The 27,244-nt window shown below is 46.7% G+C and overlaps 9 pseudogenes; 2 read left to right on the top strand and 7 right to left on the bottom strand.

Annotated features, from left to right (window-relative positions):
• Nucleotides 1-281: 281 nt before the first annotated feature.
• LOC143950543 (5S ribosomal RNA) lies at nt 282-400 on the bottom strand (annotated as a pseudogene).
• Nucleotides 401-10,020: 9,620 nt separating this feature from the next.
• On the top strand, nt 10,021-10,139 carry LOC143947646 (5S ribosomal RNA; annotated as a pseudogene).
• A 532-nt stretch (nt 10,140-10,671) lies between these two features.
• On the top strand, nt 10,672-10,790 carry LOC143949868 (5S ribosomal RNA; annotated as a pseudogene).
• A 9,442-nt stretch (nt 10,791-20,232) lies between these two features.
• LOC143944732 (5S ribosomal RNA) lies at nt 20,233-20,351 on the bottom strand (annotated as a pseudogene).
• Nucleotides 20,352-20,452: 101 nt separating this feature from the next.
• On the bottom strand, nt 20,453-20,571 carry LOC143946310 (5S ribosomal RNA; annotated as a pseudogene).
• A 318-nt stretch (nt 20,572-20,889) lies between these two features.
• LOC143945878 (5S ribosomal RNA) lies at nt 20,890-21,008 on the bottom strand (annotated as a pseudogene).
• Nucleotides 21,009-21,108: 100 nt separating this feature from the next.
• Nucleotides 21,109-21,227, bottom strand: LOC143952975 (5S ribosomal RNA; annotated as a pseudogene).
• Nucleotides 21,228-24,204: 2,977 nt separating this feature from the next.
• Nucleotides 24,205-24,323, bottom strand: LOC143943261 (5S ribosomal RNA; annotated as a pseudogene).
• Nucleotides 24,324-26,536: 2,213 nt separating this feature from the next.
• Nucleotides 26,537-26,655, bottom strand: LOC143942505 (5S ribosomal RNA; annotated as a pseudogene).
• Nucleotides 26,656-27,244: the final 589 nt, after the last annotated feature.

Raw genomic sequence — 27,244 nt, forward strand, 5'->3', positions numbered from 1 at the left:
ACAACCACAAAGATGGTAACTTTGGGAAACAAGCGGAAAAAAAACAGGTCAACGCCAACAACATAAAAAGAAGTCTATGACACCTGGTATTCCCAGGCGGTCTCCCTTCCAGGTACTAACAAGGCCTGACTCTTCTTAACCTACAAAATCAAACGAGATCGGGTGCTTTCAGGGTGATGTGCCCGTAGGCAATCTCTTCAGGCACTTTCAACCCTCTTGACAAACGCCAAGATGGTCACCTTGGGAAACAAGTGAAAAAAAACAGGTCAAGGCCAAAAGGAAGCCTACAGCACCTAGTATTCCTAGGTGGTCTCCAGTCCAGGTACTAGCAAGGCCCAACCCTGTTTAGCTTCTGAGATCAGAGGAGATCGGGCGCTTTCAGGGTTATGTGCCCATAGGCAATCTCTTTGGGCATTCTCAACCCTCTTGACAAATGCCAAGATAGTCACCTTGAGATACAAGCGGAAAAAAAACAGGTCAATGTCAACAACATAAAAAGAAGAATACGGCACCTGGTATGCAGAGAGAGAGGCTGGGTTACACAGAGAGGCTGGTGTATGCAGACTTGCTAGTGTATACAGACGGACTAGTGTATACAGAGAGGCTTGGGTATACAGAGAGCTAATGTATAAAGAGCAGCTAGTGTATACAAAAGACATCCAAGGGTATACAGAGAGACTCGTGTATGCAGAAGACCGGCTAGTTTATACAGAGAGGCTAAAGTGTACAAAACACAGGCTAGTGTATATATATATAGGCTAGATTATACAGAAGAACGTCCTGGGTATGCAGAGATGGAGGCTAGGGTATACAGAGAGAGAGACTGTGTTACACAGAGAGGCTAGAGTATGCAGACTTGCTAGTGTATACTGACGGACTAGTGTATACAGAAGACCAGCTAGTTTATACAGAGAGGCTAATGTGTACAAAAGACAGGCTAGTTTATAGAGATAGGCTAGATTATACAGATGAACGTCCTGGGTATGCAGAGATGGAGGCTAGGGTATACAGATAGAGAGAGAGGCTGGGTTACACAGAGAGGCAGGAGTATGCAGACTTGCTAGTGTATACAGATGGACTAGTGTATACAGTAGACCGGCTAGTTTATACAGAGAGGCTAATGTGTACAAAAGACAGGCTAGTGTATACAGATAGGCTAGATTATACAGAAGAAGGTCCTGGTTATGCAAGAGATAGAGGCTAGGGTATGCAGAGAGAGAGGCTTGGTTACACAGACTTGCTAGTGTATACAGACGGACTAGTGTATACAGAGGACCGGCTAGTTTATACAGAGAGGCTAATGTGTACAAAAGACAGGCTAGTTTATACAGATAGGCTAGATTATACAGAAGAACGTCCTGGGTATGCAGAGATGGAGGCTAGGGTATACAGAGAGAGAGGCTAGAGTATGCATACTTGCTAGTGTATACAGGCGGACTAGTGTATACAGAAGACCGGTTAGATTATACAGAGAGGCAAATGTGTACAAAAGACAGGCTAGTGTATACAGATAGGCTAGATTATACAGAAGAACGTCCTGGGTATGCAGAGATGGAGGCTAGGGTATACAGAGAGAGAGGCTAGAGTATGCATACTTGCTAGTGTATACAGGCAGACTAGTATATACAGAAGACCGGTTAGTTTATACAGAGAGGCAAATGTGTACAAAAGACAGGCTAGTGTATACAGATAGGCTAGATTATACAGAAGAACGTCCTGGGTATGCAGAGATGGAGGCTACGGTATACAGAGAGAGAGGCTATAGTACGCATACTTGCTAGTGTATACAGATGGACTAGTGTATATAGAGAAGACCGGCTAGTTTATACAGAGAGGCTAATGTGTACAAATAGGCTAGATTATAGAGAAGAACGTCCTGGGTATGCAGAGATGGAGGCTGGGTTACACAGAGAGGCTAGTGTATGCAAGCTTGCTAGTGTATACAGACGGAGTAGTGTATACAGTAGACCAGCTAGTTTATACAGGGAGGCTAATGTCTACAGAAGACCGGCTAGTGTATACACATAGGCTAGATTATAGAGAAGAACGTCCTGGGCATGCAGAGATGGAGGCTAAGGTATACAGAGAGAGAAGTTGGGTTACAAAGAGAGGCTAGTGTATGCAGACTTGCTAGTGTATACCGGTGGACTAGTGTATACAGAGAGGCTTGGGTATACAGAGAGCTAATGTATAAAGAGATGCTAGTGTATACAAAAGACAACCAAGAGTAGACAGTGAGGCTCGTGTATACAGAAGACCGGCTACAGAGAGGCTAAATTGTACAAAAGACAGGCTAGTGTATACAGATAGGCTAGATTATACAGGGGAAGGACCTGGATATGCAGAGATGGAGGCTAGGGAATCCAGAGAGAGACTGTGTTACACATAGAGGCTAGAGTATGCAGAAGACCGGCTATTTTTTTTACAGATAGGCTTGTGTATACAGAAGACAGTCTGGGGAATTCAGTGAGGCTAGTGTATGCAGAGAGGCTGGGACACCGAGACTATTTTAAAAAGAAGGCAGGCTAGTGTATATAGATTACGGGCACGTGTATACAGAAGACAGAGAGGCTAGCCTATATAGAGTGGCTGGTGTACACAGAGAGTTTAATGTATACATAAAAGATAGCGTGTAAAGAAGACAGGACTTAATTTTTTGCTAATGCAACTACTTCTGAAACATGTAAAGTGCTTTTTTTCATATTTTGGTGCTGTTAAAAAGTGTATAGCATAAGGATGAGAAACGATAATAACTGGCAGAGGATGACATGGCAAAAAGACAAACTGCATTAGAAATGTGAATATGAATTAGAGATGAAATGCCAATCCCCACGGCTACGTACAGCAAAGTGTGAGCTAAGCAGCTAAATATTCTGCAATAGCAGAGATTAAGTATTGCAGTCGAAATACAGGTCGAGTTTAAGTGGAAATACACAAAATATATAGCTTACCTTTACATTGTTCAATAGAGCGTTGCAAAGTAATACCAAGGCAGAATGTCGGAATAGCAATTAGATGACATGATTGCTGTAATCATGAAATATCAGCAACGACGTGACAGGGTTTCTATCGTTTTGAGGATCCTTACGTGTCTTTAAGGATGAGAACGTATAATAACTGGCAAAGTATGACATGGCAAAGAGACAAACTGCATTAGAAATGTGAATGTGAATTAGAGATGAAATGTCAATCCCCTTTGGTTACTTACAGGTTACCATTAATATAGTTAACACGGCTACGTACAGCAAAGTGTGAGCTAAGCAGCTAAATATTACTTAATATTGCAGAGATTAAGTATTGCAGTTGAAAAGAGATCGGAATCGTTGGTTGCAGTAGCTTCAAAATGACTGAGAAATCATTTCATTACTCTAAATGTAAAAGTTATCCCGGTAGCACTGAGTGGACTGATATTAGATGAGTGATCGTTGTGGTACCAATTCAGTTTCCTATAGCAGAGAGATACCAGCTAAATGTGAGAAGAGCAATTAAACTGTTCACATCGGTAGCATTGTATTACTCTTAATATGTGCAGCGTGCAACGAAGCAATAAGATGGTTTTGTATTATCCTAAAAATAGCAGTATACGTAATAAAGTATCCTGGATTTAGACATAGCAAACTCTATAATCTAATTTAGCAAAATTAGAAAGGATAATATTGAGACAGTATATAGAGGTCGAGTTTAAGTGGAAATACACAAAATATCTAGCTTACCTTTACATTGTTCAATAGAGCGTTGCAAAGTAATACCTCGGAATAGCAATTAGATGAGATGATTGCTGTAATCATGAAATATCAGCAACGACTAGGTTTCTATCGGATGAGAAAGTATAACAACTGGCAAAGTATGACATGGCAAACAGGAAATTAGCATTAGAGATGTGAGATGGACATGAAATGTCAATCCCCATTGGTTACTTACATGTAAACGCGGCTACATACATCAAAGTGTGAGCTAAGCAGCTAAATGGTATTTAAGAGTAAATTGACGTAGCTTGAAAATTACAACGTGTAAATCGTTCCTTTTTATTTTGTTACGCACGAAGACGGCTTACATTGACTGTTTCCACTGGTTATCGGTATAATATATCAGTAACCATGAACATTACTAGTGATAGACAGCTTACATTAGGATGTATGCATGATGTGAATGTAAAATAGTTGCATTATGTGTTATTAATGTAATCAAACTGTATCGCTTTGCTTTGCTACTGCAACCACTTCTCAAACCGTCCCACTGCTGTTCTCACATTTTGCTGCTGTTAAAAAATGTGTTTGCAAGTGTTATGTGTTACAAATGGTTATCAGTGTGACAGTTAATGTAGAGAAGAAGAAATATACAAAATAGAGTCAGAAAGAAAATTACATTATTTAAGAGTAAATTGACGTAGCTTGCAAATTCCAACGTGTAAATCGTTCCATTAATTTTGTTACGCACGAAGACAGCTTAGACTGACTGTTTTCCGTTTCCACTGGAAAGAGAATCCTATTGCATAGAGGTAGCGAGAGATGGTTGCATTACTCTTAATGCGTAAAGGTTTTAAAAAGATGGTTTTGTGTTAATTTTGCTTTAACGTAAAATTAGCTGTAGACATTATAACTATGGTTAGGTTTACAATGATTTAGAGATAGTAATCTCTATAATATAATAATAATATTTTCTCACTTTTCTCACATTTTGCTGCAGTACAAAGAAATGTTTTGTCACCGTGTTTTAACTGTGACAGTTAAGGTGGAGAAAAAGAAGTAATACAGAAAATAGAGTCAAACAATGGAAACGTTTATTTGTCATGACAGCTGATACTAGTTGAGCAATAAAACTGTTTTATTAAAATGTAAGACTACTTACTCGGTTAATGTCAGAAAAGCAATAAAACTGTTTACCTCGTTAGCGAGCGATAGTTACGTTACTCTTAGTATGTGCAGCATGTCTGGTAGCAAATGGATGGTTTTGTGAACATTTTGCATTACCGTACAATTAGCGGTAGAACTCATCGAAGTGAATAGATTTAACCGGATTTTGAGTTAGTACTCTCTATTTCTAATGGTGATGGTGTGTCAGGACTGTCACATACTCAATGTGACAGTTGATGTGGAGAATTACAAATATGCAAAATAGAGCAAAAGAGTACATGGTTTATTTATATGTATGATAGTTTTATTGCATGCTTGATGTGGATGATTACAATCGTGTAGTGATCTATATTTAGCATAAGAATGAAAAGGCATAACATGACAATGAGACAAACTCCATTAGAGATGTGAGCTAGATGAAATGATGAAATGTCTCTGTATAGCCCAGATTGTCTTCTGTTATCACTTAGCCTACACTCTAAATTCACTAGCCTCTCTATATACACCAGCATGTTTACACTAGCCGGTCTTCTGCATACAATAGCCGGTCTTCGATATACACTAGCCTATGTTCTGAATACACTAGCCCGTCTTCTGTATACCCTAGCCTGTCTTCTGTATACATTAGTCTCTCTGTATAAACTAGCATCTCTGTATACCCCAAACTGTCTTCTGTAAAAACTTGTCTCTCTTTATAGCCTGTCTAGCCTTTCTTCTGTACACACTAGCTTCTCTGTATACACTAACCAGGCTTCTATATACAATAGCTTCACTCTATGCACTAGCCTCTATGTATAATCTAGCCTCTCTATATACTCTAGATAGTGTTCTGCATCTCCGTAGTGGTAGGCTCTCCGTAGAAGCCAGCCTTTATTCTGTATTCACTAGCCTTTCTTCTGTATGCTGTAGTCTTCTATATATACTAACTTCTCTGTACACCCTTGCATCTCTGTAATACACTAAACCCTCTGTATACCACAGCCTGTCTTCTGTATACACTAGACTGTAAAAACTAGCTAGAATACACACAACCAGTGTATACCACAGCCAGTCTTCTGTATACACTGTCAGCTTGGATGTATACCCAAGCCTGCCTTCTGTATACACTAGTCTCTCTATATGCACTGTCCTATCTGTATACACTCGACTCTCTCTATACACTAACCTCTCTATATACACTAACATCTTTGTATATACTAGTTTCTCTTTAAACTAGCCTCTCTGTGTACCCCAGCCTCATTGTTTACTCTAGCATCTCTGTATACTCAAGCCTATCTGCATACACGAGTCTGTATTCTGTATTCACTAGCCTTTCTTCTGTCTTCTATATATTTTAGCTTCTCTGTACACCCTTGCATCTCTGTAAACACTGTCTGAACTAGCTAGTATTATGTATACACTCACTGAATACACTAAACCCTCAGTATACCACAGACCATCTGTGAATACCAGGTGCAGTAGGATTCTTTTTATGTTGTTTGCGTTTACCTGTTTATTTTCGCTTGTTTCCCAAGGTGACCATCTTGCCGTTTAACAAGAGGGTTGAGAGTGCCCAAAGAGATCACCTACGGCCCCATCACCCTTAAAGCGCCCAACCTCATCTGATCTCAGAGGCTAAACAGTGTCGGGCCTGGTTAGTACCTGAATGGGAGACCGCCTGGAAATACCAGGTGCCATAGGCTTCTTTTTTTGTTGTTGGCTTTGAACTGTTTTTTTCGCTTGTTTCTCAAGGCGACCATCTTGGCGTTTGTCAAGAGGGTTGGGCGTGTCTTAAAGAGAACGCTTACGGCCACATCACCCTGAAAGCACCCGATCTCGTCTGATTTCAGAGGCTTAGCAGCGTCAGGCCTGGTTAGTACCTGGATGGGAGACTGCCTGGGAAGACCAGGTGACATAGAAGGATCTGGCCTGGTTAGTGTCTTGATTGGGAGATCGCTTGGGAATACCGGATGCCGTAGGATTCTTTTTATGTTGTTGGATTTGACCTGTTTTTTTTCCCTTGTTTCCCAAGGTGACCATCTTGGCATTTGTCAAGAGGGTTGAGAGTGCCCAAAGAAATTGCCTACGGGCACAACGCCCTGAAAGCGCCCAATCTCGTTTGGTCTCATAGGCTAAGCAGGGTTGGGCCTGGTTTGTACCTGGATGGGAGACCGCCTGGGTTTTCCAGATGCCGCAGGCTTCTTTTTATGTTGTTGGCGTTGACTTGTTTTTTTTGTTTGTTTCCCAAGGTGACCATCTTGCCGTTTGTCAAGAGGTTTGAGCGTGCATTTGATCTCAGAGGCTAAGCAGGGTTGGGTCATGGTTAGTACCTGGATGGGAGACCGCCTGGGATTTCTCAATGCCATAGGCTTTAGTTTTAAGTTGTTGGCATTGACTTATTTTTTTTATTTTTATTATTCTTTTATTAAGTAGAACAACATAAATATAACAGTCAACCATACAGCATGACCCAGGGTCACAATTACATGCTAACAAAAAATAGGCAGCCAAATAACTCTGGGTTCTCAGAGGGGAGTCCTAGAGTTTCATGCAGAAAAGAGAGAAACCCTACCTCGGACATGTAGTACAGTATAACTAATGCAGCTCCGTTCGGACAAATGTAATCATGGAGAACAACTGGGACCACAGCGAGCCAGCTTATCGTGACCTATGTGAACCAGAGTAAAATATGAGCCGGTCGTGTCCAGAACCCTGGGGTTCTTTTGGGTCCCAAAGGCTGGTAAGGAGACATGGCATAGTTCAAAGGGAGGACAGGGGAAGAAGAGAGTGCAAAGACGGAGAGAGAGGAGGGGGGGGGGGGGGTGGCGGCGGGGAAAAATAGAAAAATAAAGACAAAAAGGGGGGGGGAATGCCACCCAGGGCAGACATGGCCTACGTAGGTAAACGTTAGATGTTCAGTCTTTTTCTGGGACAGGGGCGCTGCTCACCTCCCGAATGTAGTCTCGAGTACCAGTAAAATACCTCCAGGGCCTCCATGTAACACTAAATGCCTCTTCAGTGTTGTGAAGGGTGGCGGTCAATTCTTCCATCCGGAGAATATGATTGACTTTGGAATACCACAGCACCTTGGATGGGGGCTGAGGCTGCCTACACAGTGCGGGAATGCAGGCCCAGGCGGCATTCAGGAGTTGCATCGTGAGGGTTTTTTTTGTATTTTCGAACAGGCTGTTGGGTCAAGTGTAGAAGGCATGCTGCTGGGAACCCAAAAGTTCCTCAAGGCCGGGCATGCCCAGAAAAGGTGTCCCATGGTTCCCGTATCTGAATTTCACCTCCAACAAACATCCAGGATCGATCTATCCATTTTATTCAGAAGGTATGGGACTCTATACCAGCGTGAGACTATCTTGTATCCTGATTCTTGATATTGGTTTGCGATGGAAGCTTTATGTACTAAGGTCAGGATCTTCCCTATCTGTTGTGGGGTAAATATGATGCCTAATTCCCTCTCCCATTTGTGGATAAATGGTGGGGTCGACTCCTCCTCCTGACTACTTAATAGGTTGTACAGGAGGGAGAGGGTGTGTCGCACAGGTTCCTTTTTGTGACAGATGGATTCATAGGGCGTCAGGTCTCTAGGAGTGTAGGGGGCCCTTTGTATGGCCAGAAGAAAGTGACGAAGTTGATAAGCACTAAACAAGTCAAGCGGAGGGTCAGAAAGCTCGGCGACAGTTTGCGTGGTCGGGAGCCCTCCCGAGGGCCACACCTCTCCCAGACGCTGTTTCCCCACCACTGTCAACTGTCGCAGTTTCTTGTTGGTAAATCCCGGTGGGAAGTCTGGATTACCTATAACCGGAGTCATTGGTGACGGCAGGGGAGCAATGTGTGTGCAGCGGAACAACCTCCGCACAACAGCCAACGTAGCTCCCACTACAGGGTGATCTCTGAGGTCTTTTGGTAGAGAGGACAGGAGCCACGGGGAGGTCAATAGGGGAATGGATCCATGCTCAATCTCCATCTCCACCCACTGCTTGTGTGGGCCATTACAATGCCAATCAACGACTCACGCTAGCAGAGTCGCTCTGTAGTATTGTCTCAGATCTGGGAGACCCAGACCCCCCTTGTCCTTTGGTCTGGCAAGCAATTGCAAACGGGCTCTGGGCGGTTTGCGCGCCCAAATAAAGTCCCGGAGCAGCACCTGCAGTTGTCTGAAAAAAATTGGGGGTAACCGGATCGGTAATGTCTGGAACAAGTATAAGATCCGCGGGAGGGCGGTCATTTTGAATGCATTACAGCGCCCGAACCAGGTCAGTGTTAAGGCATGCCAGTTTCCCAAATCAGATTTCAGTCTATTCAGGAGAGGGACAAAATTAAGCGGGTACAATTGCGCCAAATCCGCTGCGATGTCAACGCCCAGGTAACGTATAGATTTTTCAGCTCAGTAGAATGGAAAAGCGGAGCGTAGCCTCTTGGCCTCACCATCCGGGACCGATATATTCAATACAGCCGACGGTGCAATTGATTTTATAGTTTGATAGGCTGCCGTATCGCTGGAGAGCCGCGAGTATATTGGGAAGCGAAATGTGTGGATTGGAGACGAAAAAAATTAGATCGTCAGCGTACGCCGCAATTTTGTGGTGTGCCGAGGGTTTGGATATGCCAGTAATATTCGGGTCATTCCGAACGTGACACATAAGTGGTTCCAGTGTCAGAATAAAAATTAGGGGAGACAGAGGGCACCCCTGCCTCGTCCCATTAGTGATGGGGAAAGAGTCCGAGCACCACTCGTTCACCTGTACCGCTGCCGACGACATTACCCAGCTCATCATGTTGGGGCCAAGACCTATATGTTCCAGGGTGGCCTGCATAAAGTGCCAGGCCACCCTGTCAAAGGCCTTCTCCGTGTCTTTTTATGTTGTTGGCGTTGATTCATTTTTTTTTTTTTCGCTTGTTTCCCAAGGTGACCATCTTGGCATTTGTCAAGAGGGTTGAGAGTGCCCAAAGAGTTCGCTTACAGCAGCATCACCCTGAAAGAGCCCTATCTCTTCTCATCTCTGAGGCTAAGAAGGGTTGGGCCTAGTTAGTCCCTGGATGGGAGATGGCTTTGGAATACCAGGTGCCGTAGTCTTCTTTTTATGTTGTTGACATTGACCTGTTTTTTTTTTCCGCTTGTTTCCCAAGGTGACTATCTTGGCATTTGTCAAGAGGGTTGAGAGTGCCTGAAGAGCTCGCCTATGGCCACATAACCCTGAAAGCACCAGATCTCGTCTGATCTCAGAGACTAAACAGGGTCGGGCCTTATTAATACCTGGATGGGAGACCACATGGGAATACTAGGTGCTGAAGGCTTCTTTTTATGTTATTGGCGTTGACTTTTTTTGTTTTTTTTGTTTACCAAGGTGACCATCTTGGTGTTTGTCAAGGGGGTTGAGAGTGCCTGAAGAGCTCGCCTATGGCCACATAACCCTGAAAGCACCAGATCTCGTCTGATCTCAGAGACTGAACAGGGTCGGGCCTTGTTAATACGTGGATGGGAGACCACCTGGGAATACTAGGTGCTGTAGACTTCTTCTCATGTTGTTGGCGTTGACTTGATTTTTTTGTTTGTTTCCCAAGGTGACCATATTGGCGTTAGTCAAGGTTGAGAGTGCCTGAAGAAATCTCCTACAGCCACACCACCCTGAAAGAGCCCAATCTCATCTGATCTCTAGAGGCTAAGCAGGGTTGGGACCAGTTTAGTACCTGGATGGGAGACCGCCTGGGATTTCCAGATGCCGTAGGCTTCTTTTTATGTTGTTGCCGTTGACCTATTTTTTTCCGCTTGTTTCCAAGGTGACCATCTTGGTGTTTGTCAAGAGAGTTGAGAGTGCCTGAAGATATTGGCTACGGCCACATCACCCTGAATCTGTTCCATCTCGTCTGATCTTGGAGGCTAAGCAGGGTCGGGCCTGGTTAATGCCTGGATGGGAGACCGCCTGGGAATACCAGGTGTCGTAGGCTTCTTTTTTTTTTCAAATATAATTTTTTCTCCAAATAGGGGAAGACGGTCCCCCAAGTACATAATGCAACAGAGAAATATAGAGCAAAAAGCAGCTGAACAATACTTGATACAGGTATATTCGCAACTGTGAGTCTGCCTTCCATCAATCACAATGATTCGAGGCACGGATAAAGTACTGTACCAAGATCCAGGGTCACACAAACCCCAGGTCCCTCCGGCATAATCCATGCAGAGGGGGGTGTGGGGCCATCATTCCCAATTTTCCACTCTTTCCAAAAGAGAGAGGGGGTGGAGGGGGTGAGAGATAGGGGAGGAAGGCAGAAAAGAGAAGGGTTGAAAGATCGGAAAAGGAGAAGAGGGGACGAGACACGATGGCAGCCACTGTCCAAGGGGCCAGTCAAGGAAAGCTCAGAGCACTAAGGCGATAGCAGGCGACATCCTTCCAGCGAGAATATAAAGGTATTCCAGATGTCTCAGGTTTGTTTAAAAAATTCTTGTTTACCTTGTGATGTGAGGATCAAGTCCTCCATTTTTTTTAATGTCCTCTATTTTCCTAAGCCAGTGAGTAATGAAATGGGGGGAACATTTTTTCCAATAGAGAGGGATGCAGGATTTCGCCGCATTTATCACATGCCGCAAAATTGATTTTTTTGTACTTCTTAATGGGAATCTGTGAATGGTGCAAGAGAAAGAATGCAGCCTCTTCCTGGATGGAGAAGTCTGTGAATTTTTGTGTGATGCATCGGATCTCTGTCCAGAAGTCCACCAAGCTGGGGCAGGACCAAAAAATGTGCAGCAACGTGCCCTCTTCTTCTCCACACCTCCAGCATATGTTTGAGGAAGAGGGGAAACATTTATGCAGCTTTGATGGTGTCAAATACCACCTGGTGAGAAGTTTAAAATTTGTCTCCTGTATCTTCGTGCACAGCGAAATTTTGAGAGCCAAAGTGATAATGCGTTGTCTCTGTGCTGGGGAAAATGAGCAATTAAGGTCCTTTTCCCAGTTGGACAGACAGGTTAAGTGTGGGTAATCTGTTTGAGAGAGAATGTGGGCCAAAGGGCCTTCGCTCCTGCATAGAGTCTCAAACTCCGTCTGAGGGCGGGCGAACGTTTGAGGATTGGGGATGGAATGGAGAAAATTATGTCGTTGCGATGCTCTCCAAAAAGGCAGTTGGAAAAGCCCTGTCGGATCTGTTAGGGTTGAGAAAGAAGGCCATTTTCCATCAATGACGAATTTAGACGCATTGTCTAGGTTGGAATTTCTAAGTGGGTCCCCAGTTCAAAGGTTGGATGGCCACGTATAGGGAATAGGGGGGAAGTCAAAGACGTGAGTGTGTTTTGGGTAGCGATCAGGTGACTGACATTCAACTAAGCCCCTATAGTGGGATGTGACATAAATTCTGTGGGTAAATACTTATAGCACCACATGGCGCTTCTTAGGAGTGAGCTTAGAAAGTTTGTTTCGATTCCAGTCCAATACACGCCCCAGATGGGAGGCCAGGTAGTAGCGTCGCAAGTCAGGGAGAACCAACCCTCCCTGTTGTTTAGACAATGTCAGCTGTGACCGCTTAAGTCTGGGATTTTTGTGGGCCCAGTTAAATTGAGTGAGCAAGGATTGATCTTGCTTAAAAAACAGGACTGGAATCTGGATCGGGAGAGCTTGGAAAAGATAAGTAAATTTAGGGAGTATGTTCATTTTAATGAGATTGCAACTCCTGAACCAGGAATGGAGGCCAGAATGCCACCCGTGAAGCAAACTGCGGATCTTAGTGACAAGGGGTGGGGGGGAGTTCAACATAAACGTACGCGCGATGTCCGGTGGAATGTAAGTACCTAAGTACTTAAGGGCTGTATGGGTCCATTTAAATCGAAAATTGGACTGCAAGTCTATTAACGTTTGCGGGGGGACTGCAAACCCCAAGGCCTTTGATTTCAAGAAGTATCCCGTATATCTGGAATTCCCGAAGGAGATTTGGCAAGGAAACTCTGGGATTCGTCAGCGAGAACAGCATGTCATCCGCGTAGGCAGATATCTTGCACTCAATAGTACCCATTTGGAGTCCCGTTATGTCTGAGTTTTGTCGAATTGTGGAGAGAAAGGGTTCCAATGACAGTGCAAATAATAGGGGCGACAGGGGGCCACCCTGTCTGGTCCCATTCCCGATGTCAAGGGGAGATGAGAGAACCCCATTCGCTTTGACTTGAGCTGAAGGGCATGAGTATATCTTACTTATCCATGCCAGCATCCGTTCACTCAGACCTATATGGCGAAGGACCGAGAACATTAATGTCCATTTGACCCGATCAAAAGCCTTCTCGGCATCAGTACTCATGAAAAGACAAGGGGTCCCAGATGACTTTGCTTTATGGATCAGGGTAAGCACCTTAATGGTGTTGTCCCTATCTTCCCTGGTGGGAATAAAACCTAACTGGTCAATATGTATAAGGGACTGCAAGTGATGTGCCAATCACGTGGCGAGGATTTTAGAGAATAGTTTTAGGACCGAATTTAGGAGGGAAATGGGTCTGTAGCTCCCACATAGGCCCGGGCCTTTGCCCTCCTTAGGTATCAACGAGATGTGGGCTCTAAGGGTATCCTCAGGAAAATCCCCATTCGAGCTCAGAGTATTAAATAAATTCACCAAGCGCGGGCCGAGAATAGGGAGGAAGGTCTTAAAGTATTGTGCGGTATATCCGTCAGGGCCCGGAGCCTTACCCACCTTCGGAGGTCCCACGGCCATCTGGACTTCTTCCAGTGTGATCGGGTCCTCCAAGTACTCCCGTGATTCCGATGAGAGGGTTGGTAGACCAGAACCGGTTACATATCTGTCTATATTGTCCTGTCCAGACCCTGAATCGGGCAGGTTGTAGAGATCAGAGTAACATTTTTCAAAGACTTCGGCTATTTGGGTTGGGGTAGAGGCCCTCTGGCCATTCTCATCTATCAACTGTGGTATGTAAGAGCCAGATTTCAACTCCTTTACCGACCTGGCTAAGATTTTTCCGCATTTGTCCCCTGACTCCTACGTCAGTTTACGACAAAACTGGAGTGCCGCTTTCGCTTTATAATGGAGTAGGTCAGCAATATGGGTACGGAGTGTCCCCAATTCAATCTCTAAGGTCCGTGAGGGGGTATGTTTATGTTTCGCTTCCACAGAGGCAAGTTCACGAAACAGATTAGCAAGCTGTTCCTTCCGTGTTCGTTTGATGCGCGCCCCGTGCCTGATAAGTACCCTGCGGAGTACTGACTTGTGAGCCTCCCAAATTATCCCCGGGTCACAGTCCTGCGTTTAGTTTTCTTGGAAATAAAGGTCCAATTCCCTGGTCACATCTGCTAAAACTTCCGGTATCTGGAGGAGGCTCTCATTAAGGTGCCAGAATAGAGACCTAGGTGAGGGGTTCCTAGAGAGGGTGTAGGTAAGGGCTACAGGAGCGTGGTCGGACCAAGTAATATGGCCGATGGAGGAAGAGCTCACCAAGTGCAGTTGGTCATGTGGAATCAAGAAGAAGTCTATCCTCAAGTATGATTTGTGAGCAAAAAAAGTAGTCCCTTTCCCCAGAGTGTTGCAGACACCAGACATCAACTAATTGGTCATTCAGTAAACACTTAGTAATCCGCTTTCAAGAGGAAATGAGGAGCGAGGAGCAAGAGGCAGAAGTGTCAACCGATGGTGAAAGGGGACATTAAAGTCCCCACCTAATATCAACTGGCCCTCCCGAAAGTCACATAATCTGTGCAGGGTAGTTCTGAGGAACGTGTCTTGGTGATCATTGGGAGCGTACACAGTGGCAAATGTAAAAAGGCGCTCTCCAATGTGGCCCCTAAGAAAAAGATATCGGCCCCCAGGGTCCACCAGAGAATCCTGGAGAACCCAGGGGAGCCTGCTAGAGATCAGAATGGAGACTCCCTTGGTCTTAGAGGAGGGGTTAGTAGAATGGTAGACCTTAGGGAAGGATCTCGACCATAGAAAGGGGAGGATAGTATTTTTAAAATGTGTTGCTTGTATAAAGGCCACATCAGTACAGGAAGTCTTCAGTTCTCACAGGAGGATCCACCGTTTTTCAGGGGAGTTCAGTCCCTTATAGTTTAGAGAGGTGACCTTGACTGAGTCTGCCATCGCTCCTCGGGGAGGGGGAGGGGGACGTCAGAGAAAAGCAAAGAAAGTTGAACCGAGGTAGGTTTTGGGTAGGTAATGCATGGCGGGAACTAAGGGGGAGAAAGGAAGGGGAAATGGAAGGAAAGGTAAAGGGAAAAAGAGGCCGGGCACCTCAACCCCAGGGGGAGAGGGAAATTAAGGGTTGTCCGCACTCAACAGTACAGGAAGGGTATACTAAAACAGCACAATTATGCTATAGCGCTTACCAGATGTACACTGGGTTTAAAGCGCTGTCCTACTTGGGTTGGTGGGTAGACAGCTCGGAGAGGGAGCCCCCAAATCCTAGTCCCCCCAGTCCCGGCAGTGGTAAATGTCACGTCTGATACCGGTATGCAATTAAAAGACAATCAGTAACATCATAGAACCAAAAAACAATAGTATAACCAAAACAGAGGTAGAGCATATAATTGTCAGCACTGAGGGGTCTTCTCGGCTCGCCGTAAACGTAGGCATGCACGAGGGAGCCCGTCACAACAGAAAAGGCATCACAGAATGGGATCCACCACCCCCCGTCCCATACCCCTAAAGTACATGCAGTCCCCGAACAAATGCATTTCTCCCTTTGGCAGATTGTCCTCTCCTTACCCCCTCTCTCCCATCCACGCCCCGGGGGGAAAAGGGGCAGGGAAGGGGGGAAAGGGGGAGTGGAAGGGGGAAAGGGGGAGGGAAAGGAGGGAAGGGAAGGGTGGGAAGGGGGGAAGGGAGGGGGGAAACAGGGGAGAGGGGACAAAAATGCAGAAATGTCAAGTCCTTTAGCGCACTCCCACCAGCAAACACCCGGACCCCATAAATTTCAACTCCTCCCCTCCATGGTCACCACATCAAGATGAAAGAGGAGCAGCCCTGGTCGGTGCATGGAAAATCCGGCAGGCAAGGGGCTGGGGCCACCATCCCTCCATCCAACGGGAGACTTCACCCGAGCAGCAGTCCTGGGGCCCGCCAATTAGTGTCTCTCCTGCATCGCCATCGGGGGCTGTGTAGAGCATCCAGAGGGAGGCTTGGACCGCCCAAACAGTAAGGGATAAATCCTCCAGGGGGGTCCAGAGTCACCCTGGAGGGAAGTAGTGTCTCGTACCAATAGGCTCAATAAATAATTTATCCAGGGTCCCCGAAAGCTGCAGAAGGCAATGTCGGCAAAGAGTAGGTGGGAGCCAGAGGGGGGGACGAGGGGCGCAACCAGGGGGAGGGGACACATATGCGGGAATGTCAAGCCCTTCCAATACAGCGCACTAGGTATCACTCAGACCCCCCAAAGTGGCACTCTCAACCCTCTTGACAAATGCCAAGATGGTCACCTTGGGAAACAAGCGAAAAAAAAAAAAAACGAATCAACGCCAACAACATAAAAGGAAGCCTACAATAACTGGTATTCCCAGGTGGTCTCCCATCCAGGTACTAACCAGGCCTGACTCTTCTTAGCCTCCAAGATGAGACGAGATTGGGTGCTTTCAGAGTGCTCGGACTCTTTCCCCATCACTAATGGGACGAGGCAGGGGTGCCCTCTTTCTCCCCTAATTTTTATTCTGACACTGGAACCACTTATGTGTCACGTTCGGAATGACCCGAATATTACTGGCATATCCAAACCCTCGGCACACCACAAAATTGCGGCGTACGCTGACGATCTAATTTTTTTTGTCTCCAATCCACACATTTCGCTTCCCAATATACTCGCGGCTTTCCGGCGATACGGCAGCCTATCAAACTATAAAATCAATTGCACCGTCGGCTGTATTGAATATATCGGTCCCGGATGGTGAGGCCAAGAGGCTACGCTCCGCTTTTCCATTCTACTGAGCTGAAAAATCTATACGTTACCTGGGCGTTGACATCGCAGCGGATTTGGCGCAATTGTACCCGCTTAATTTTGTCCCTCTCCTGAATAGACTGAAATCTGATTTGGGAAACTGGCATGCTTTAACACTGACCTGGTTCTGGCGCTGTAATGCATTCAAAATGACGGCCCTCCCGCGGATCTTATACTTGTTCCAGACATTACCGATCCGGTTACCCCCAATTTTTTTCAGACAACTGCAGGTGCTGCTCCGGGACTTTATTTGGGCGCGCAAACCGCCCAGAGCCCGTTTGCAATTGCTTGCCAGACCAGAGGACAAGGGGGGTCTGGGTCTCCCAGATCTGAGACAATACTACAGAATGACTCTGCTAGCGAGAGTCGTTGATTGGCATTGTAATGGCCCACACAAGCAGTGGGTGGAGATGGAGATTGAGGATGGATCCATTCCCCTATTGACCTCCCCGTGGCTCCTGTCCTCCCTACCAAAAGACCTCAGAGATCACCCCGTAGTGGGAGCTACGTTGGCTGTTGTGCGGAGGTTGTTCCGCTGCACACCCATTGCTCCCCTGCCGTCACCAATGACTCCGGTTATAGGTAATCCAGACTTCCCACCGGGATTTACCAACAAGAAACTGCGACAGTTGACAGTGGTGGGGAAACAGTGTCTGGGAGAGGTGTGGCCCTCGGGAGGGCTCCCGACCACGCAAACTGACGCTGAGCTTTCTGACCCTCCGCTTGACTTGTTTAGTGCTTATCAACTTCGTCACTTTCTTCTGGCCATACAAAGGGCCCCCTACACTCCTAGAGACCTGACGCCCTATGAATCCATCTGTCACAAAAAGGAACCTGTGCGACACACCCTCTCCCTCCTGTACAACCTATTAAGTAGTCAGGAGGAGGAGTCGACCCCACCATTTATCCACAAATGGGAGAGGGACTTTGGCATCACATTTACCCCACAACAGATAGGGAAGATCCTGACATTAGTACATAAAGCTTCCATCGCAAACCAATATCAAGAATCAGGATACAAGATAGTCTCACGCTGGTATAGAGTCCCATACCTTCTGAATAAAATGAATAGATCGATCCCGGATGTTTGTTGGAGGTGCAATTCAGATACGGGGACCATGGGACACATTTTCTGGGCATGCCCGGCCTTGAGGAACTTTTGGGTGGAGGTGACCGGGACGATAAAAACTCTCAGAAATGTAGATATCGCAGACAACCCAGCAGGGTGCCTTCTACACTTGACCGAACAGCCTGTTCGAAAATACAAAAAAACCCTCACGATGCAACTCCTGAACGCCGCCCGGGCCTGCATTCCCACACGGTGGAGGCAGCCTCAGCCCCCATCCAAGGTGCTGTGGTATTCCAAAGTCAATCATATTCTCCGGATGGAAGAATTGACCGCCACCCTTCACAACACTGAAGAGGCATTTGGTGTTACATGGAGGCCCTGGAGGTATTTTACTGGTACTTGAGACTACATTCGGGAGGTGAGCAGCGCCCCTGTCCCAGAAAAAGTCTGAACATCTAACGTTTACCTACGTAGGCCATGTCTGGTAAGGCAATGCTATTGCGACCGAAATTGCGGGGAGGTATTGGCTTCCCAGACCCTGTTCTATATTACACAGCGACGCACATGACACCGGTGGTTGACTGGTGCCGGTGTTCTGCCATATACTATCCGGCCATGATATAGTGTCTGCGCCGTACTGCGCATTGCTCTGCAATTTTCGGAATCTGTGTTGCTGTGTACTGCGCATGCGCAGTACACAGCGGAAACTATCCGATGGGGGACCATATGTGATAAGACACCGGCATGGGGAACTGAAGCTATGGGTCAAGCTAGAGCAGGAGATGGCGCGGGTTCCACTGGCTGGTCTGCCTTGGGCGGGGAGGCCATTGGAGCCCTGTGTGACTACTCACCCGTTAATTGGCCCCTCGCTCGCCGAGATGGATAGTTTTTTTCACCTTTCCCACCTGACTAACTTCCCTTCTCCTATGACCCCAATTATTGGACATCCTAGATTCCCTCCGGGCCTGTCTGACCAGGCCTTTACCAGGCAAGCCCCGAAAGGGCTTCTGAGAGCAGCCCTATTTCTTGGACCCACGGGCTTGATTCCCATGGGGACCATACTGCTAGAGCAAGTACCTGTTGCATTGGATAGCTGGAGAGCTAGACAGCTAATCCATTTCCTCGGATCACTACCTAACCATTCGTTCTTCTCTAGACAATTCCACCCCTTCGAGGAACTTTGCCTGGATGATGGCCCAATTCGTGGTTCCCTCTCTAGGTCCTACCAAATCCTGACAGACGCACAATCCTCCACGGATCCACCCTTCCTAGCTAAATGGAAAAGGGACTTACAAACTACATTCTCCAAACCACAGAAGGACAGAATACTCTTTTTCGCCCATAAGTCGTCACTCTGCAGTAAATATCAGGAGATCTCATATAAGCTGATCACACGCTGGTATCGTACACCGGTGGTGTTGGCCAAAATATTCCCCGGTCAATCTGACCGCTGCTGTCGCTGTGGGCAACAGGCTGGCACCATTCTCCACATTTTCTGGGAATGTCCTAAATTACAAACATTCTGGCAGCCTGTCCTGAGACTCATCCACAAGTTCACAGACATTTCCTTAGCCAATGATCCCGCAGCAGTTCTTCTCAATCTAACTCCTATGTCGAGAAAGCGTTATCATAAGTCCTTACTTAAACATCTCCTCAATGCAGCTAGGGCCTGCATCCCAAGTCAGTGGAAAGAGCAATCTGCTCCAATGGTGACCCAGTGGTTCGCAAGGGTAAATGATATTGAACGAATGGAAGACCTGACTGCCACAATGAGGGATAAAACGGAGGAGCATGGGAACAGATGGTTCTACTGGACCCAGTTTCGCTTTTCGGAAGAATACCTCCGCGAGACATAGTAAGCTCATGGTGATCGTTGGAGATCGCTGTTCCAAACGTTGGACAGCTGATGAGCTAGTGAGCCGGGGGCGTCTCTTGCTCCCTGGGAGGGGACCCCATCCTATCCACTCTACCCACGACACCCCCTTACCCCTTCTTTTCCTTTTCTGCCATTTCCTTCCCCAATCTTCCCTTTCCCCTTCTCCCTCCTTTCAGTTCTACTATTTCCCTTCTTAACTCAAAAAAGGGAAAAGAAAATGGTGTGTTCCGACCCCATTTGACTACTACACAATACTCTTCCCCTATCTATGGATATCTAAACTCTTCGAGGGTAGCAGGGCTAGTATCAATAATATTTTAAGTGGTAGAGGATCCCAACGAGATGGAGCTTTAATCTCATCTTGATATGACCGCAAAGCTGTACACGTGCTATTCTCCTCGGACTTCTTACCATTGGCTCTGATATCCATGCAATATGATCGTTTGTTTGTAACTATTTGTATCACACATTCTGTGAAGTTGCCTTTGCATTGTATGTCGCATACTACTAAATAAAAAAATAAAAAAAAAGAAGCCTATGGCACCTGGTATTCCCAGGCGGTCTCCCATCCAGATACTAACCAGGCCTGACACTGTTTAGCATCCGAGATCAGACGAGATTGGGCGCTTTCAGGGTGATGGGGCCGTAGGTGATCTCTTCGGGCACTCTCAACCCTCTTGACAAACGCCAAGATGGTCACCTTGGGAAACAAGTGAAAAAAAAAACAGGTCAAGGCCAACAACATAAAAAGAAGCCTACAGCACCTAGTATTCCAGGGTGGTCTCCAATCCAGGTACTAGCAAGGCCCAACCCTGTTTAGCTTCTGAGATCAGAGGAGATCGGGTGCTTTCAGGGTTATGTGCCCATAGGCAATCTCTTTGGGCATTCTCAACCCTCTTGACAAATGCCATGATAGTCACCTTGAGATACAAGCGAAAAAAAACAGGTCAATGTCAACAACATAAAAAGAAGAATACGGCACCTGGTATTCCAACGCCATCACCCATCCAGGTACTAACTAGGCCCAAGCCTTCTTAGCCTCAGAGAAGAGAAGAGATAGGGCTCTTTCAGGGTGATGCTGCTGTAAGCGATCTCTTTGGGCACTCTCAACCCTCTTGACAAATGCCAAGATGGTCACCTTGGGAAACAAGCAAAAAAAAAACGAATCAACGCCAACAACATAAAAAGAAGCCTACAATAACTGGTATTCCCAGGTGGTCTCCCATCCAGGTACTAACCAGGCCCGACTCTTCTTAGCCTCCAAGATCAGACGAGATTGGGTGCTTTCAGAGTGATGTGGCCATAGGCAATCTCTACAGGCACTCTCAACCCTCTTGACAAACACCAAGATGGTCACTTTGGGAAACAAGCGAAAAAAAAACAGGTCAACGCCAACAACATAAAAAGAAGTCTATGACACCTGGTATTCCCAGGCGGTCTCCCATCCAGGTACTAACAAGGCCCGACTCTTCTTAGCCTCCAACATCAAACGAGATCGGGTGCTTTCAGGGTGATGTGCCCGTAGGCAATCTCTTCAGGCACTTTCAACCCTCTTGACAAACGCCAAAATAAAAATAAGTCGGAAGCTAGAGACAATACGGCCCGAGTCCTCAATTTAATCCATGCGGCGCATGTACAGGGAAGGCCCTTGCTTATGTTGTCAATGGACGCGGAAAAGGCCTTTGACAGGGTGACCTGGCACTTTATGCAGGCCACCCTGGAACATATAGGTCTTGGCGCCAACATGATGAGCTGGGTAATGTCGCTTTACTCCACGCCGTCGGCAGCGGTACGGGTGAACGAGTGGTGCTCGGACTCTTTCCCCATTACTAATGGGACGAGGCAGGGGTGCCCTCTGTCTCCCCTAATTTTTATTCTGACACTGGAACCACTTATGTGTCACGTTCGGAAAGACCCGAATATTACTGGCATATCCAAACCCTCAAAACAAAATTGCGGCGTACGCTGACAATCTAATTTTTTCCGTCTCCAATCCACACAGTTTGCTTCCCAATATACTTGCGTCTCTACAGCGATATGGCAGCCTATCAAACTATAAAATCAATTGCGCCAAGTCAGCTGTATTGAATATATCGGTCCCGGATGGTGAGGCCAAGAGGCTCTGCTCCGCTTTTCCATTCTACTGGGCTGAAAAATCTATACGTTACCTGGGCGTTGACATCGCAGCGGATTTAGCGCAATTGTACCCGCTTAATTTTGTCCCTCTCCTGGATAGACTGAAATCTGATTTGGAAAACTGGCATGCTTTAACACTGACCTGGTTCGGGCGCTGTAATGCATTCAAAATGACGGCCCTCCCGCGGATCTTATACATGTTCCAGACATTACCGATCCGGTTACCCCCAATTTTTTTCAGACAACTGCAGGTGCTGCTCCCGGACTTTATTTGGGCGCGCAAACCGCCCAGAGCCCGTTTGCAATTGCTTGCCAGACCAAAGGACAAGGTCTGGGAGAGGTGTGGCCCTCGGGAGGGCTCCCGACCACGCAAACTGTCGCCGAGCTTTCTGACCCTCCGCTTGACTTGTTTAGTGCTTATCAACTTCGTCACTTTCTTCTGGCCATACAAAGGGCCCCCTACACTCCTAGAGACCTGACACCCTATGAATCCATCTGTCACAAAAGGGAACCTGTGCGACACACCCTCTCCCTCCTGTACAACCTATTGAGTAGTCAGGAGGAGAAGTCGACCCCCACCATTTATCCACAAATGGGAGAGGGACTTAGGCATCATATTTACCCCACAACAGATAGGGAAGATCCTGACCTTAGTACATAAAGCTTCCATCGCAAACCAATATCAAGAATCAGGATACAAGATAGTCTCACGCTGGTATAGAGTCCCATACCTTCTGAATAAAATGGATAGATCGATCCTGGATGTTTGTTGGAGGTGAAATTCAGATATGGGGACCATGGGACACCTTTTCTGGGCATGCCCTGCCTTGAGGAACTTTTGGGTTCCCAGCAGCATGCCTTCTACACTTGACCCAACAGCCTGTTCAAAAATACAAAAAAACCCTCACGATGATACTCCTGAATGCCGCCTGGGCCTGCATTCCCACACTGTGGAGGCAGCCTCAGCCCCCATCCAAGGTGCTGTGGTATTCCAAAGTCAATCATATTCTCCGGATGGAAGAATTGACCGCCACCCTTCACAACACTGAAGAGGCATTTAGTGTTACATGGAGGCCCTGGAGGTATTTTACTGGTACTCGAGACTACATTCGGGAGGTGAGCAGTGCCTCTGTCCCAGAAAACGACTGAACATCTAACGTTTACCTACGTAGGCCATGTTTGCCCTGGGTGGCATTCTCCCTCCCTTTTTGTCTTTATTTTTCTTTTTTTCCCCGCCGCCATCCCCCCACCTCCTATCTCTCCGTCTTTGCACTCTCTTCTTCCCCCGTCCTCCCTTTTGACTATGCCTTGTCTCCTTACTAGCCTTCGGGACCCAGAAGAACCCCAGGGTTCTGGACATGACCGGCTCATATTTTACTCTGCTTCACGTAGGTCATGATAAGCTGGCTCGCTGTGGTCCCAGTTGTTCTCCATGATTACATTTGTCTGAACGGAGCTGCACTACTCCGTTACTCAGTACTACTGTACTACATGTCGGAGGTGGGGTTTCTCTCTTTTCTGCATGAAACTGTAGGACTCGCCTCTGAGAACCCAGAGTTATTTGGCTGCCTATTTTTTGTTACCATGTAATTGTGACCCTGGGTCATGCTGTATGGTTGACTGTTATATTTATGTTCTACTTAATAAAAGAATAATAAAAATAAAAAAAAATAAGTCAATGCCAAAAACTTAAAACTAAAGCCTATGGCATCGAGAAATCCCAGGCGGTCTCCCATCCAGGTACTAACCAGGTCCCAACCCTGCTAAGCCTCTGAGATCAAATGCATGCTCAACCCTCTTGACAAACGGCAAGATGGTCACCTTGGGAAACAAACAAAAAAAAACAAGTCAACGCCAACAACATAAAAAGAAGCCTGCGGCATTTGGAAAACCCAGGCGGTCTCCCATCCAGGTACAAACCAGGCCCAACCCTGCTTAGCCTCTGAGACCAAACGAGATTGGGCGCTTTCAGGGCGTTGTGCCCGTAGGCAATTTCTTTGTGCACTCTCAACGCTCTTGACAAATGCCAAGATGGTCACCTTGGGAAACAAGGGAAAAAAAACAGGTCAAAGCCAACAACATAAAAAGAATCCTACGGCATCCGGTATTCCCAGGCGATCTCCCAATCAAGACACTAACCAGGCCAGATCCTTCTATGTCACCTGGTCTTCCCAGGCAGTCTCCCATCCAGGTACTAACCAGGCCTGACGCTGCTAAGCCTCTGAAATTAGACGAGATCGGGTGCTTTCAGGGTGATGTGGCCGTAAGCGCTCTCTTCAAGACACACCCAACCCTCTTGACAAACGCCAAGATGGTCGCCTGGAGAAACAAGCGAAAAAAACTGTTCAAAGCCAACAACATAAAAAAAAGCCTATGGCACCTGGTATTTCCAGGCGGTCTCCCATCCAGGTACTAACCAGGCCCAACACTGTTTAGCCTCTGAGATCAGATGAGATTGGGCGCTTTCAGGGTGATGGGGCCGTAGGTGATCTCTTTGGGCACTCTCAACCCTCTTGTTAAACGCCAAGATGGTCACCTTGGGAAACAAGCGAAAATAAACAGGTAAACGCCAACAACATAAAAAGAAGCCTACGGCATCTGGATATTCACAGATGGTCTCCCATACAGGTATTAACCAGGCCGTACACTGCTAGGCCTCCGAGATCAGATGAGATTGTGCGCTTTCAGGGTGATGTGGCCATAGGTGTTCTATTTAGACACTCTCAACCCTCTTGACAAATACCAAGATGGTTATCTTGGGAAACAAGTGAAAAAAGACAGGTCAACGCCAACATCATAGACCCTGGCGGTCTCCTATCTGACCCAGAACCTGCTTAGCCTCTGAGATCGGGCGCTTTCAGGGTGATGTGACCTCAGGTGAACGCTTTGGGACATACTCAAAACTCTTGACTGATGCTAAAATGTTTGTACCTGGATGGGAGACCGCCTGGGTTTTCCAAATGCCGCAGGCTTCTTTTTATGTTGTTGGCGTTGACTTGTTTTTTTGTTTGTTTCCCAAGGTGACCATCTTGGCGTTTGTCAAGAGGGTTGAGCGTGCATTTGATCTCAGAGGCTAAGCAGGGTTGGGACCTGGTTAGTACCTGGATGGGAGACCGCCTGGGATTTCTCGATGCCATAGGCTTTAGTTTTAAGTTGTTGGCATTGACTTATTTTTATTATTATTATTATTCTTTTATTAAGTAGAACAACATAAATATAACAGTCAACCATACAGCATGACCCAGGGTCACAATTACATGGTAACAAAAAATAGGCAGCCAAATAACTCTGGGTTCTCAGAGGGGAGTCCTACAGTTTCATGCAGAAAAGAGAGAAACCCCACCTCCGACATGTAGTACAGTATAACTAGTGCAGCTCCGTTCGGACAAATGTAATCATGGAGAACAACTGGGACCACAGCGAGCCAGCTTATCATGACCTACGTGAACCAGAGTAAAATATGAGCCGGTCATGTCCAGAACCCTGGGGTTCTTCTGGGTCCCGAAGGCTAGTAAGGAGACAAGGCATAGTCAAAAGGGAGGACAGGGGAAGAAGAGAGTGCATAGACGGAGAGAGAAGAGGTGGGGAGATGGCGGCGGGGAAAAAAAGAAAAATAAAGACAAAAAGGGAGGGGGGGAATGCCACCCAGGGCAGACATAGCCTACGTAGGTAAACGTTAGATGTTCAGTCGTTTTCTGGGACAGAGGCACTGCTCACCTCCCGAATGTAGTCTCGAGTACCAGTAAAATACCTCCAGGGCCTCCATGTAACACTAAATGCCTCTTCAGTGTTGTGAAGGGTGGCAGTCAATTCTTCCATCCGGAGAATATGATTGACTTTGGAATACCACAGCACCTTGGATGGGGGCTGGGGCTGCCTCCACAGTGCGGGAATGCAGGCCCGGGCGGCATTCAGGAGTTGCATCGTGAGGGTTTTTTTGTATTTTCGAACAGGCTGTTCGGTCAAGTGTAGAAGGCACGCTGCTGGGAACCCAAAAGTTCCTCAAGGCCGGGCATGCCCAGAAAAGGTGTCCCATGGTCCCCGTATCTGAATTTCACCTCCAACAAACATCCGGGATTGATCTATCCATTTTATTCAGAAGGTATGGGACTCTATACCAGCGTGAGACTATCTTGTATCCTGATTCTTGATATTGGTTTGCGATGGAAGCTTTATGTACTAAGGTCAGGATCTTCCCTATCTGTTGTGGGGTAAATGTGATGCCTAAGTCCCTCTCCCATTTGTGGATAAATGGTGGGGGTCGACTCCTCCTCCTGACTACTCAATAGGTTGTACAGGAGGGAGAGGGTGTGTCGCACAGGTTCCCTTTTGTGACAGATGGATTCATGGGGTGTCAGGTCTCTAGGAGTGTAGGGGGCCCTTTGTATGGCCAGAAGAAAGTGACGAAGTTGATAAGCACTAAACAAGTCAAGCGGAGCTGCAATCCGGTATTCCCAGGCGATCTCCCAATCAAGACACTAACCAGGCCAGATCCTTCTATGTCACCTGGTCTTCCCATCCAGGTACTAACCAAGCCTGACGCTGCTAAGCCTCTGAAATCAGACGAGATCGGGTGCTTTCAGGGTGATGTGGCCGTAAGCGTTCTCTTCAAGACACGCCCAACCCTCTTGACAAACGCCAAGATGGTCGCCTTGAGAAACAAGCGAAAAAAACAGTTCAAAGCCAACAACAAAAAAAGAAGCCTATGGCACCTGGTATTTCCAGGCGGTCTCCCATCCAGGTACTAACCAGGCCCAACACTGTTTAGCCTCTGAGATCAGATGAGATTGGGTGCTTTCAGGGTGATGGGGCCGTAGGTGATCTCTTTGGGCACTCTCAACCCTCTTGTTAAACGGCAAGATGGTCACCTTGGGAAACAAGCGAAAATAAACAGGTAAACGCAAACAACATAAAAAGAAGCCTACGGCACCTGGTATTCACAGATGGTCTCCCATACAGGTATTAACCAGGCCGTACACTGCTAGGCCTCTGACATCAGATGAGATTGTGCGCTTTCAGGGTGATGTGGCCATAGGTGTTCTATTTAGACACTCTCAACCCTCTTGACAAATACCAAGATGGTTATCTTGGGAAACAAGTGAAAAAAAACAGGTCAACGCCAACAACATAGACCCTGGTGGTCTCCCATCTGGCCCAGACCCTGCTTAGCCTCTGAGATCGGGCGCTTTCACGGTGATGTGACCTCAGGCTAACACTTTGGGACATACTCAAAACTCTTGACTGATGCTAAAATGGTCACCTTGGGAAACAAGCGAAAGAAAAACAGGTCAAAGCCAACAATATGAAAAGATTCCTACGGCACCTTTAATTAGGTACTATCCAGGCCGGACCCTGCTTAGCCTCTGAGATCAGATGAGATCGGGCGCTTTCAGGTGGATGTGGCCGTA

The sequence above is a fragment of the Lithobates pipiens genome, unplaced genomic scaffold (genome assembly GCF_037356315.1).
Source record: "Lithobates pipiens isolate NorthernLeopardFrog02 unplaced genomic scaffold, aLitPip1_a1.2 Scaffold_10, whole genome shotgun sequence".
Taxonomy (NCBI): domain Eukaryota; kingdom Metazoa; phylum Chordata; class Amphibia; order Anura; family Ranidae; genus Lithobates; species Lithobates pipiens.